This window comes from Corvus moneduloides, chromosome 2, assembly GCF_009650955.1.
Source record: "Corvus moneduloides isolate bCorMon1 chromosome 2, bCorMon1.pri, whole genome shotgun sequence".
Classification (NCBI taxonomy): Eukaryota; Metazoa; Chordata; class Aves; order Passeriformes; family Corvidae; genus Corvus; species Corvus moneduloides.
In genome coordinates, this window is record NC_045477.1 from 102,387,022 (window position 1) to 102,402,393 (window position 15,372).

A 15,372-nucleotide genomic window follows, 5' to 3' on the forward strand; every position below is an offset into this window, starting at 1 on the left:
ATAGGTGGCCCAAGGAAGTGATGGAGTCAGTGTCCCCAGGGGTGTTTAAGGAAATTCTGGATGTGGCATTCGGTACCATGGCCTAGTTGACACATGGTGATGTTTGGTCAGAGGTTGGGCTCTATGATTTCAGAGGTCTTTTCCAGCCTAATTGATTCTGTGATTCTTTGGCCCCCTATCTCAACTCAATCTATTCTCTCTCCCATAGCTAGACATGATCAGACCCTTATCCTCCAAGTGTCTTATTTCATCTGCTGCATTTAGGTAAATCAATCTATATTCAACCTTTTTATAGCATGACATACATTTTTCATTCTTTGTTCCTTTAGTTGTTAATTGTAATACCTTGAAATTTTCTTAAGAATAAAATGCACTAAGGAAAGCTTACATGAGTTACATAAACATTTAAATGGCTTTACAACATGGTGTTTGTCAGAACAGGTATTTTGGAGCACCCATATAGTTAAGGAAGAAGGCATTTAAAAGTGTGTGTAAAATCATTTCCCAAAACACACTAAGCTACAAGAGCAAAGGGGCTTTCAGTAACAGCACTTTAACTTAGTTATATATTTGGGCAGCACAATTAAGCTGGTTAGTGATGTGACTACTGTACCATGTCTCTGTCAGTAAGACTGAATTCTTACTTCAGAAATTTGAGGCCCACATGGAAAATAAGAAGATAGATAAAGACAAAAATTGAGGGTCAAACTTAACTTAAAAGTCTTTTATTACTGACAAAGATGTGTGTGTAATTCAGAGGTATACATGTAAAAAATATGTCTCTTTTCAATAATCTCTGCATAAAAAATTTTAATGGGGAGGATGCAAGATTCTAGTTATGGATAGATGTTGTTAAAGGATTTAATGCAGTTTTTTGTGATGCTAATTCAAATAGGCCTTTATTCAAATCCTGATCAGTGGATTGTAATGTTCAAGAAAATGTAATGATTTATGGCATTATATTAAGATTTATGGCAGAAATGTATAATGGTGCATCACAAGGAAAAGGATAAGCTTTTTTTTATAGGATAAGCTTAAGAATAGTGATGAGCAACTGGTACTCAAAGCTATGGGTTTGACTGGTGACCACTGAAAACTTATTCCTTTCCTTATCTCCCCTGTCACCTTCATCTCAGTGCTAAAATAGAGTGGGACTCCCTCTGTCTAGAAGTCCATGCAAGTGTCTGTGCCTGAGGATACCAGGTCCATGGCTCAATAATCTGAGGAAAATGCTAAGTTGAAGGGGGAAAAAAAAAAGCTGTCAGAAAGTCTGAAGAGGAGATTCATGTGAGATGAAAAAGCTGAAATTGCAGACAGGATAAGACAAGAGAAAGCACCGACATGGGCAAGTATAAAATCATCAAGAAAAAACAGGGTGTCTGAGGAAGGCATGACTGTGGCTCTGCTCCAGGGAGTGTAGGACCTGCCCTTTCTCCTTCCTGACTTTTGCCTGCCTGGCTAGCAGAGACTCTGCTTATGTCTTATAAAAGGTGGTAAGCACATTAATGCCTAACCCAGTAGTGATCATTTGGGCATGATAACAAATAAATAGTTTTTGTACTTCTGAGTATGTCCTGCTCGCAGAATCACTTTGTGCTTGGCTAAGGTGTCCGAAAAGGGACACAAAGAGGAATGATTACAGGACACAAAAATTGACAGATAAAGCATATGTGGGAGTTGTACCTCAAAAAAGTCAGCTCAAAAGAAAATGTGTGCTCCCAGGTAAAACAAAAATGGGTTTGGAGGGAGACTGGTGACCCTTGATCTGGCCAAGGAGCCAAGCAGAAATTTAAAGGAAAATATTTTTAATAAGGAAAACCACAAAACAAAACAAAGGTTCAATATTGCCAAAGGATTCATTTGGGAAAAATAATCAATGAAAAAACTCCAAGGAATCATTATAAATCTGCAAATATAAAGCAGATTTTTGTCATATGTTGAAAATTGTCTTTAGAAATTTCCTAGTAATCTTATGACCTATTGAACACAACATGGGAATATTTAATGAAATTGTGAACAATTACAGCAGGGGTAGTGGGTTTGCATTTTTGTTCTTTTTTTTTTTTTTTTCTCTTCTGTTTTTACTTGACTTTATCACAGCTGAAACCACAGACAATGAGTATTTTTTTCAGGCAATCTAGAATTGCTCTTGTTTCTTTAATAGCCCCCAAATAAAGGGGGTTTTTGCATCCCAAAGGTATGTATGTTATTTGATATTAAGAGTTATTTTCCATAAATGTCCATATGGCTCATAAAAGGCCCAGCATTTTTTTTCCCTTGTTTCTTCTCATATAACCTGACAGTTTGATATTTTCACTCTCAGTTTTGGACATCTTGGGTGGGATTTGTCAAAGGAATGCAGGCGTAGGATACAGTCTAGACATGGGTATTTGAACTAGTCATTCTAAGCTGCTTCAATGGTCAATGAAGAGAAAACGACACTTTTTGAAAGGAATTATTTTCAACATAAAGTACACTTTTGAAATATGTTAGATGCATCATTCTCTAAAACTGCTTATTTTTCTTTAGTGACATTGAGGAAGGTCTGAGAAGACCACCTCAGAGGTAAATGATTGAAGTTTTGCAAAAGGAGCCTCTGTCCTGGCAACAGTGTAGACTCTCTTGGCTGCCAAATGCTGAGTCTGCCATCACTTGAAATTCTGAGGTGAGATGAATTACTGTCTGGAATCCAGAGAGCAAAACCTGAAACCATCCATTAAACAGAAAACTCAGTCAGAAAATGGACACTATAGAAGGGGAATGGCTCAGTGCTTTTAAATCACTCCATCTGCTCACAATTTGTCTCATTTCATTTCCTAACACATCATTTAAAGTGTCTACTTTTGCATTTCATCTTTGTCCTCTTGTCACAGCCTTTGTGGATGCCTGTGTTCAGGTTCACAGCTGCCATGCCCATGAAGAGGTTGCCCAAAAAATGTGGATGCTCCATCCCTGGAACTGTTCAAGGCCAGTTTGGATGGGGCCCTGAACAACCTAGTCTAGTGGAAGTTGTTCCTGCCTAGGGCAGGGGGGTGGAACTAGATGGTCTTTAAGGTCTCTTGCAACCCAAACCATTCTTTGATTCTGTGATTTCGTTCCCCTGAAAATTCTTTTGGAGATGTTGGTTTGTTGTTTCTTCTGTTAAATACAAGCTACTGACGTTCAGCACAGGAATGAGAAGAGGTGTATTTGTAAACAGCGAGAGGACCTAATCATCAGTATTGATGTGTAGGCTACCATTTCTTTCCAAATTCTAGTTTGATATGCAAAAAGGTAAGGTTTTTTGCATCTTTCACAGTCCCTAATACTCCAGCTTTAGGAGATTGATAAGTTACTACATTTTTGCCTGATTTCCTATGAAATTATCTTTATTTTTTTTCCCACAGTCCTGTACCAACTTTGCAGAAGTAATTTTTATGTGGCTTGGTAAAGATTTCAAAATCTTTATACTATTGATAAGTTCCCTGTATTGCACAAAGTGTTGTATATTCAGTTAGTAGGAGTTAATATTTTTCATGTAGTTTTTTTTAGTCTTCTTGCCATCTCTCCTCTTTTGAGCTATTATCTCACCTTTCCATTGTTTTATCTTGCCTTCTTTATATTTTAGATGTTAAAACTATTGAATGTATGTACAATGGCAATGATAATAACTGTGCTTACATCGTATCTGTATATAAGTATTTCCCACATATCCACTACATTTAGCATGAGACGTTTCTAAAAATAGTGCTGTTTGTAACAACATTTGTCTTTTGGTGACTCATTAAGCAAATCATCACTCGGTTTATTTTTTGTCATTTGCCCTCTATCAATTTATTAGTCTTTGTTAAGCTTTTGTCCACATAGGAACTGTAAAGAAAATTAATCTAAATAAACTAATGGTGTGAGTATAGAATGAATTATTTAGGCCCCATTAATTCTTTGTAGCTACTGATTCAGAATCAAAAAGGTCATAGCTGAGTTTGTAGACATAAAAAATGTTTGGATATTAAAATAGAGCCCTCAAGACATATTAAAGCATTTTCATCTTTGTTTTTTATTTCTATGCATAAAAAGGTAAAAAGAACAGGTAAGACTTTGATTCCAGTACTTAGATGGGAATTTGATCTTTGAAAAAATTGCAAAAAAAAGTATCTGAGGTAAAAGACAGACTCTTGATATTACTTCAGCTTTTTTGGGGGAGATTTTTAATCTTCCTATGACCTGTTATCTCCCCTCCGTGTAGAGGAAGCTCCCCTTCAGCTTTGTATTTCCATTTGGTATGTGATGAGTCCACATAGCCTCAAAGGGCTCACAAATTGTATTCAGCAACTGATGGGACGTGTCCACTCTTCACCATGTAACATAACTCAAGAGCACATAATCTCTTTCTACTCTCTACAGATACTAATAATTACACTATCCTTGACATTTAACTGAAATGTCTTCTTTTCTGTCTGAAACAGCACAAGACTGCAAGAAAGGTATTTGTTGATTTACCACGACAAAATACTCTTTTTAAAATATAAATATATTATATTATAGATTATAAATATATATTTAAAAAAATAACCTGTTCACAGGAAATTATGGCAAGTTCAGTGCAAGACAAGAAAAATGACTGAGCAGGACAATAGAAAACAGCTTTGAGCAACTGAATAAGAATTTCTATAGACAAAAGGCAAGAGAAGACAAAATTATCTCATTACCAATTCATATTTTGATCTGTTTTGGCATATATAGTGTTGGGTAATTTTTTAAAATATCAGATTTGTCTGTTCTGAGTTCTGCTGTGGCTCCAGTGCTGCTTCAACTCTATATTTCACTTCATATTTTATGCTTTTCTATTTTAACTTTACTAGCTAATATCATCTCCATCACTGTAAAATGTGTAAAGGACATTATTGATAATTGGCAGTATCATTAAAAGCTATTGAACAACATTTGCATGAGGCAAAAACTTGTTAATTGAAGCTTTTTTTACATTACTATAGTACATAAAGATCAGATTTGATTTGAAGTCTATCATAGAGTGAAGCCATAAATAGGAGTTTGCATTACCTTTTCTTTCTTAGGAATCTACCACGAGTCTCTTAGAATGACTGCACTTTTATAGTAATTACCTGGTTAAATTACTTCTAGTTCTAGTAATCGACACATGTACATAAATACAATATAGTCATATAAAAAATAGTTTAAAAAAGGGGGCAAAGTAGATGTGACATTTCAGTCCTTCAAAGCAACCTGCCTGAAGTTCATGTGCTGAATGATTTGTGTATGTCCTCCACTTCCCAGCCATGACTCCAAGATAATAACCATTACCAGACTCAAAGAAATTTAGTGAGGTACTGAAGCCAGACAAAAAAAAAAAAAATTGTGAAATATCAACAGTTTAGTAATGTTTACTTTAAACTACCTTATGTCTCAAAAAATGGAAAATTGAATCTGCCACTCTGAAACATCTTTGCTAATCAAGACTGCTGTAGTAATATTTTCTGACAGATTTCACTGAATTTTCATGAGAGGTAAAGGTGAACTAAGTGATTATTTTGATAATTCTGTCTACCAGGGGATCAAGATTTATAGACAGGGATTTTGAGAAAATGTTATCCAGTTTTCTGCCTGACTTAGTATATCCTGAAACAAGTGGGAAGCTTCCTGCTGGGGAATATAGGGATGATGAAGGTATGACAGTTTAAATCAGAATTGTGTGAAAAGGATAAAAGAACATTCTGCTTCCATGAATTAACTTATGTTGTTTTGATATTGTTTTATAAATATTTCTAGGATGTGAATTTTAGACATAAAAATTCATGTTTAGTCGTATAATTTTTCATCTCCTTTATGTGAGTTTGACATGCGAATTCAATTCAGTAGACATTTAAATAGCTTAGCTCCAACAGAAACTGTGGAAATATACCTATCCTGAAATAGCTAAGTGATGAAAAGCTCATCTGAGTTGAAATCTGTTCCAGATGGGGCAGAGCTGCATCTAGAATGAAGACCATTATCTAAATATGAAGTCACTTGGTGGGAGGCCACTCTATACTACCAGAAATGCCATCCGGAGGGTTTTTTCTATGAACTCTTCATTTGAATGGTTTTGCTCCTGTAGGTAGAAAAAGAATTGTTTGAGAAGTTCTGATGTCCTTGCATGTCAATGCTATCTGACTATAATTTCTTGCTGTGTATCCTCAGGAGCCTTTGCACCAGCTTGATAGATAATGCATAAGGAATATCATGGGGTTTTCCACTGTAGTGCGGGAAAGGGTCAAGACTTCCTGAATCCAGGTTACATGTAGCAGCAAGCAGCAGGAGCTGCCATTGAATGTCTCTGACTCTGCTTGTTTGGAATCCCAAGCAGGAGCAATGAGGTCTGCCCATGAGCTAGGAATTTGCACTTCTCAGCCCAGACCCTTCTCATACCAGGGCAGGGCTTGTCACTTCTGTAAAGCCTGTGGGAGACTGGAGAACTTCGGGAACAATAGAATAATTTCAGAGTGCAGGAATTCTTACAGGTGAAACGAAATTAAAAATATTTCTTTCCTTAAAAGCACACTTTAAAATATCACAGTACTTTCAGTGCAATTTAGTGTAACAGCTTTTAAATGCTATAGATAGTTCCTGGTGACTTTTGGCATCAATGTGTTCTAAGTGCATGATTTCTGAATATGGATAAATATTGGGATATTTTGCTCTGAGTACATGGCAGTCATCCTTTTTAATATGTTTTCACATTTGATAGTAATTCCATTTCCAACTTTTTGCCTGAAATGTTGTAACCTGGACGTGACCTTCATGGAAAGAGGGAGTGATACCTCTCTGTTTAAATCACTGTATACCCTGACTGATGTTTTGATAGGAGTTAGACCTTCTGAAAGGAATAACATTTTCCAGTTGGTGTTTATTTATAATTTCATAGTTGTCTTCATCTGTATGAAGACACACTTACTGGTTTGAGTAGCTTTGTTTATGACAGTCCCATGTTCAGATTATATGTGTGCGACTGGAAGTTTCTTAAGTGCAAGTTGTCAGATACTGAAACGCTGTAAATTCATCATGTGGCCATGCAGGCTTTGCACTACAAAAAGGTTAAGTTTGTTCAGCAAAAATCTGTGCCATTCTTGCAACTACCTAGGGAAAAATCTTCTTTTTTTGCATTACTGTATTTACTAAAAGTAATCTTAGTACTTTTGTCTTTGGGCTTTTTTGCTACAAAAGGATTTTGCTTATCATCCTTTAGATTCTGATTTAATAAATTTTAAATTAAGATGAACAGACTGTATTTTGACAGTTTCTGGATATTTATGCTTTCCAATCTGGTGAATCCAGGAGGAAATAATTGTTATCTTATAATCTTGAATTGTACAAAATGAAGAAATTTGCATATTTTTGACTCAGTGAGTTACAAAAATCCTCAAATGGGATAACCCTCTATAATTTTATCCTGCTTCTGGAATAGCTCAAACTGTGTGGTAATGTTCTTGGGATAAATTTGATTGCAGGTTTGCATATCTCCATTGTATTTTCCTTTTCTGTACAATTAATCTCTGTCTGCCTATTTTAAAATGTGTAAAATGGGAAAACTTTTATGACACTATGAATTTTAAAGACAAAAGAGAACCCAAACTTTGAAGAAAAACAGAACTGAGATTAGGTTGTAAACCTTAATAAGTGGATGTCTTAAAAAATTCTCCCTTAATAAGAAGGTCAGCTAAGAGCAGAAATAACAGCATTTATTTAATTTTGGATGTCAGAAGTTGATCTGGGTATGACACAGTGTAAGACTGTAGTAGAAGGAAGGAAAGCTGATTTACTTGAACATATGACCTCAGGGCTACATCACTGGATGTTCTGAAAGGGTGTAACTGTGCATAACCCTTACTGAAGTTTCACTTTTCTCCGTTTTTATATTTTGAATTAAAATTGTGTATAATTATAAATTAAGCCAAGGAAATGTTAACATGGAACTAGATTTCTAATTTTTAAGAAATTAACAAACTCCAGAAGGCCAATGCTCTTTTATCATACTAGAGCAAGAGTTGTTCTTATGCCAGTAGCTTCTTGTAGCTGCTCAGTCTCAATATTCTGTATTTATAAAGCTAGAGTGAAACATTTTCTTTAGTGTTCGATTAATTTTTAGCATTTTCAGTCAGAAAGAATGGATAGATGCCTTTAGTCTAATTTCACTCAGATGTGCTGCATTTTTTTGCTGTTTTTTTAAGAAATGTAGTTAAGCGTCTTTCCTCTTTCAGCTACCGAAATGAAACAGCTCTTGAGCTGTTTGTAAGCAACAAATCAACACATATGACTTTTTCAGCTGTGCCCTATCTATTGTCAGTATGTTGTAATTACTTCATGGAGCTTCTATTTAACATACTTGCAGAGTTTAACAAGGTAGGAAGCATGACACTTAACTAATACAATCAAATATTACCAGCCAACAACTGTGAAATCTCCTTGCTTTTTCTTTTCATGAGATGCTTCCTTAGTTAAGCATGTCTGTGAGCAATTTCCTCAAATCCATCAGATTACCTAGTTTAACAGTGCACTTGGGATAGACCAGCAGTCACTCTAATCACACCACCATAGCTGCTGCTGAGGGCCACCAGGCCCACCCCTGGGTGTCAGATTCATGTTGTCTCCTCAGTCTTTCCAATTGTCTGCTACATACTCCCTGTCTGAAACCTGTCAAAGAGGGATGAGCATCCATTATTTGTCAAAATATCTTCTGCAGGATAATGGTAATCACATAGCCAGTGGGTTTTCCTTTTGTCTCCTGTTTTCTACGTTATGAGTTGTTTTTGTTGGTTTGGGTTTTTTTTTGTTTAGGGTTTTTTTCTGTGATTCAAACAATGTTTTGCAATTAGCAAGGGTTTTGGAAATCATGAGTTTGTCAGATGAGATGCTTCCTCAAAGGGCTAAAGAAAATGCCGTGGAGAAACAGAGGATCTGTTATACCTGCAGGGGGCATTGCAATACAAAGAAAGGAGCAATGAAAGCTTCCAACCAATTTGTCCGATAACATTTTTTGACACTCAACTGCCAGGTTTGGAGTCTTTTTTTGTCTTCTCTTTCAAAAAGTGTCAAGTTGTTTTGAAGATATTAATGAAGTTTTTTCCTAGTGGTTTTAAAAGAAGTTTTAAATTACATTTGGAAGGTTATTTTTCCATGTTTTTTGCACTTACTGATACTGATGAGGAGCATTGGGATAATGGTATTAAAATAGGACATAAAATGCCAGTAATTTTTTCAGTAGTATAGAAAAAGAGTTTGCAAATGATCCATTAATAACATTTAAACTTTTTCACTAGTTTAATGAGTCTAATTAATCTGTAAATATTATTCATCTCTCTCCATTTTTTTTGTACCAGTAATTTTATATATTAAAGGCAATGAGTCATGGCATCTAAGCTGGCCAGCAATTCTAATATAAAATCTTATCTGTTATGTTATGCACGTATATGAGAGTATGTCTTGGATATCTTGTTGTTCCTCATAAAATTCATTGAATATATCTTTCTTGAAGTCTTGTCTGTAGTAGATTTTTATGGTTTTATAATCTATGTTGAATGCAAACAAATTGATATGTAACTTCTGCTTCACAAATGATGGAAGGACACTTATAGACATTAACAGTGGGATGTATGGAATCACTCCTAAGGTAAAATATGTACATATATTTCTGTATACAGAAGAATATGATTTTCTTTGTCAACCATACCTCAACCTTTCTCATCTTCTCAATTATGGAGAAGCAGGCAAAAAAGCTGTATCTGTCAGCAAAAAAGGAAGGTGACCAGACTTGAGAGCTGTCACTTGGAGGAAAAAGATGATTAGATGGAGCTACTAACCATTCATAAGGAAAAGACTAGCCAAACCCTTAAGTACATTAGAGTGGCTGTTTTTGTAACTGCAGGATTGACAGTAGTTCTATGCAATTTCTTCTTATTTTACTCCCTTTCACTCCTAAAGTGACATTTTTTGTGTTTCTTGCCTTCTCCCACTAGCAGTCATGTTGTAATGAGTTACAAGGTTTAGTTGCAATGTGATTTATGATAGCAAACTGTTATTTTTTTCAAAATGAATTCAGTCATCTTTTCAAATTTCTTTGGGTTCCATTATACCAGGGGGAAATGGAAGACCATTTTTTTGGTAAAGTATTCATAGATTAGAGGCTTAGCTGAGAAGACATCATTTTATTTCCAGGATTTATCATCAAAGTGCTTGTGAAAGCTACTGATCTGTTGGCTGCTTCTTTATAGTCTTAAAGATTTGACACCATGTTCCTGATATTCTGCATTTTCTGATAGATTCCCTGCATTGCAATAAGCATTGTGTTCTTGCAGCAGATCCTTATCTCTAGCTTTGTCAAAATTGAGTTCAAGGCCATTAACATCCACTTACTATATTTTTTCCTGCATTAGTGTTTCAGTACTTTTGTTGCACTTTCTGTCACATTGTAAAAAAGAAAACAGTGATCTGGTTTTTACCATTTTCTTCTCGCTTTGACATTGTTCTAGGGAAAAAAAAAAGCCAGCATTGGAGTTGAATTACTCTTAGGCCTGGTAAACCGCTCTAGTTTCATATAATCGCCTCAAAAAGGAAAATACTTTATCCACACTAATAAGGTGACATTATCTATTTCAGATGTGCATTTAATTTATACAAATTTCTTAACTGACATAACTTCCACATTTTTTAAGCCGGTTGTGGAATTTTCTTACACATTGCCTCACAAGTTTATTCAAGCAAGGCTGTATTCTATGTGTAAGTACTTTACTTAGTCATCTGTATTACATTAATAGCACTCTAGAATGAAAGCAGATGTATTTTCTTTATTCTTAATGGAGCAACTGATAATTCTCATAGTTGTAATTCTCATAGTTGTAAATGCAATCATGATCAAAAGTAGGTTTTTATGATTATTTTTGAGGTATCAGTTCCAAAATGAGAAAAATGAGGAAGGATCTCAATAGCATTCACCAAATAAAAGCTAATCAAATAGTGAACAATATGAAGCAGTTTAATTCTTAATTAGCTAAAGATTTGCTTGCTTGATGTGGACACCACTTCTTATTGATGCAATAATGTTTGTGCTTGGGAGGGCACACATACTGCTAAGTTCCTTAAGATGACAGAGAGAAGAGTCATCACCTCTTGACACATATTTGTTATAGTTTCCCTTTTGGCCTAGGAAGTGTTAAAGGTCAGGACTCTGGCATCCAGACTGAATCCCAAGAATTCATACTTGAAATTTTGACTTAAAATACATTTTCCACATTTACCACAATTTGAAAACCTTTGCAAGGGTTATGTGAATAAGATAATTAGTTCTTTTTTCTTAGAGACATTACAAAATCCGAAAGCATAGAAATTATGGACTAGAAGACTGCACATATACATTTGCTTATTTCCAGTTTGTACAGTTTTGAAGGGTTTTAGCTACTCTTTTCTCCTTCCATAACAAAAAGCTGACAAAGACATATCAAAAAGTGGTACAAAAAAGTGAAGACAGAAAATTTGCATCTTGATATCAACAGTGTTTACTCATAAGTTACATAACAAATTCTTCAATATTCAAATTCTTTCACTAGGAAAAGGTGTATTTCAAAGGTACACAGATCAGGAAAGATGATTGGCTTGGGACAGTAAAAAAGTAGTTCCTTTATTACTGAATGCAAAAGGAATCTGAAAGCTTATTTTATAAAATCATCATGTCCTTGGTTAGCCATAAAATATTTGATCACTTGATGCGGAGCCAGATATGTGCCTTCCTTGCCCTAGTCATAGGTGGTAAATACACAAAGGCAGCTGTGGATTTAATTTTCTAGTGACAAGTGGTTTGTTACTCCTAGATATTGCTCTTGTATCATGTATACATAGAATAACAATGTCAGACAGAAACTTTGGAAAAGTTGGCTAAATTTATAAACCTGGAGTTGACCAGATTAAACTGGTTTAGTTTGAATAACTAAAATTCCCCCATCTTAATACTGCCAGGACTCTGGGACAGGTTCCTTAGTACCATCACACAGAAAGATCTCTTGCATTCAAAAATTGTTCTGTCCCAGATGAGACTGAGCTATGAATCTTACTGAAGTTGTTTCAAACACCTTATTTAACAATTTCCATACCATTTCTATTGCCAAGGACCCAAGAATTTGCCACAGTGGAGAAAACTGATTTTCTGTGGTGTTTGTTACAGGTAGCACCTTGAAATAACTACTCTGTCTTGGTGGTAATCACAAGGCAGTCAGATCCTTAGTTCTGCGAGTTTTCCACATGCTGTGGAAGGTAGCTTTCCTTCCCAAGGTAGGGACTTAGCAACTCCTGTTTCTTTTCTTCATCTTTTGTGAGAATTCAAGACAGACTTAATGCTGGAAAAGGGACTCTGTGCCTTCAGCCAGACTCAGCACACTGAGTTTATTACTTCCTTGCTACGCTGCATTGCACTAGGTGGTGGTGGAAGCCAAAAGAATATCTCTATCTCCATTTGTTATTATAAAATAGCCTAGTAACTTGGCTGAAGAGAAAGAACGTATATAAAAAGAGCATTTTACACCCACAAACTTTCTACTGAAAGATTTCCTGTTGTTTTTGTATCCTGTCAATAGAAGAAGTCTTCAGGATGTGATAAAGTTCAGAGGACTGTACATGTGTCTGAGCACTGGAACAGGCTGCCCAAAGAGGTGCAGTCTTCCTCTCTGTAGATATCCAGAAACTGTCTGGATTAAATTCTGTTCAATGTTCAGGGATGACCCTGCTTGAGCAGGGAGGTTGGACCAGATCATCCACTGTGGTGCCTTCCAACCTTACCAATTCTGTGATTCTGTGACCTGGCGTGAGGAAAGGTGAGAACTACCAAAGGCTTGACAGGGTTAGGACATGTCAGATCAGGAGAAATAGAGAAATTCTTTCTTCATCCTAGTCTCTAAGGCAGGCATGGAATCAAGGAAATTAATCATTCAAAAGATTCTCAGGCCCATAATTGTTACCACTCTCTTGGTGAAAGATATTAATTTGTAGTTTGGTGCTGATGACAGAGACAACTACAGATGTTCCTGGCAGGCCAGCACCTTGTATCTTAGACCACAACAGAAGGTAACCCCAGACTGCACAGTTTTGACTAATAATTTCTAGGCAACTAAGCCCTGCAGTCCATCAAATTCTCCCTCATTCAAGGAGAGAATAATAGCGTATCCATTTTTTTATTATATATATTTTAAAAAGAATCTTCATTAGTTTCTCTGCTCTTCTTTTCAGTTTTCATTTAATCCATTCCTTAGTGTACATAAAGCAGGATCCTTTCTCCCAGCTGGAGTATTCCCTGCTGAAAGAGCCTACTGCCATGGTGCATAGTAGTGGAAACGCTTCAGTGGATCAGGTACAGGTCCAAGAGCCTACAAAGTACTTCCAGGAAATCTGAGAGGTTGTGTTTGGTCAATCACTTTTCAAGGTAGTAGTGATTCCTCCATTCCACCAGGAAAAGAAAGAGTAATTTGTAACCAGAAAGTTGAAATGTATATTGCAAGGGGATTTCATACTTTGATATGAGACATGTAGTCCTCCCTCTTAAAAATATAGCTAGATACTTCATAAGATAAAAAAGAGATTTCTCTTGTTCCTGGAATATGTAGTCTCTTATTGGCCTTAAGAGCCTACTCTAGAAGGAGAATTAATTATGATCACATTTCCAAAACACATTCTTTAAACTTATAAAACTCTAATAGCTTTGTAGTATTTGTCTTGCATGCTAAGAATTTATGTGCTATCAACTGGTGACAATTTTCATAAAAAAAGAGCTGGCTTATGACAGGCATATTATGGATAAGTTTGCCTGTCTGTGACTTGATCTTATATTTTAAAACTGCAGCTATTTCCTCAGACCATGAGGGACAGACACAGAAGAATATAGTCAGTTTGTGGCTATTGAGTAGGAATAGGGTATTCAGAAAAACAGGATGATCAACATGCACATATTTATATGAATGGTGTCACCTTTCCAATCTAATTTCAGGAAGACTTTCTTTTCAGAAAGGAGTTAAAGCTTACTGATTACTAAAGACAGACATTTTGGCAGTCCCAACTCATAAAAAGCATTTCTTAAGGATAAAATCATAGAAATAGCAAAATTAGTTGCATTATTTTTGGTTGAAATGATGAAAAAGTCCTTGTTTTTGAATCATACAATTCATGTTATAAAAATATTTTACACACCACAGTTAATTTAGAGAAGTGTTAGTTTCTTTGCATTGTCTAACTTTCTAAAAGACTTCTCAGGATAATGGTCTTTATTAATGTTGATCATATATCATACATATATGAAAGAAGAGAAAGAAATTTCCGGTTAGGATATGACTGATTACATTTGGAAGGTGTATGAACTGTAATGGCATTTCTTCTCTGAGATTATTTTCACTAAATAAAATATGTCATTCTGTTCCAGAGAACTGAAGCTCTTATGGACATTTAGGCCTTTATAGGCTTTGCTATTGAACCAAGTGAAACTGTGGAAGTTTTGAAATATATTAAGGACTTAAGACTTCTGTATTCAAGTAACACTGACCTTTCAATTGGCTGCCACATGACAACAATTTTTTTGTCATTTTAAACTTGTGGTCATATCCTTACCACTATTTCAGCTCAACATAAACAATGTTGATAAATAAAAGCTGCATCTGGCAGCTGTTATTTAACATGAATGGTGTTGAGAACCCCTATATCCACCTTGAGTCTTTTTCCAAAGTGCTGTCTTAGATTCTCAAGGCAATATCATGTGCAATAACTTTTGTCCTTGAGAAAGAAGGAAGTCATCTGGCTGCTGTCAGAGAACCCCGCAGAGATCAAGGCAACTGTTCTCTCTTATCCATGTTTAGTTACCTGAAACATCCCAAATAGTCAATTCCTACTGTCAGAAGACATACTGCCTCAGTTTCTTTTCCTAACAGGTTTTGTGGTTAGGGGGCAGCCAAGGGAAGTAACCGGGAACTGAGGGTGGAAACAGCAAGTCTGGGCCCTCCATTATGAGAGCCCCATGCCACAGCACCCAGTGGGGAAGCAGAGCTGGGGGTGGTATGGTGACCACGACCAGCCCAGAGCTGTGTGTCTGTCCAGCACATCCAGGTGGGTTGAGACTTTGTTGACATCCTGATGTTCCTGAAGGGCTAATCCATTTGAAATATGTGAACGTGTAATACATGAGCCCTAGTTAAAGTGAAGTTGGTGGACTCTAAGGGTGGACTTCACTGTGCAGGAACCCCCCAATTTCTCATGCTCTCATGACCTCCAGCCACTCATGCACCGCGGCTGTTCTTGGGAACATTTCACAGATTTAGCAGCTGTACTCTTCAGGTTGGTAACTCTTTTTTCTCATGACCCATCGACCTTTGG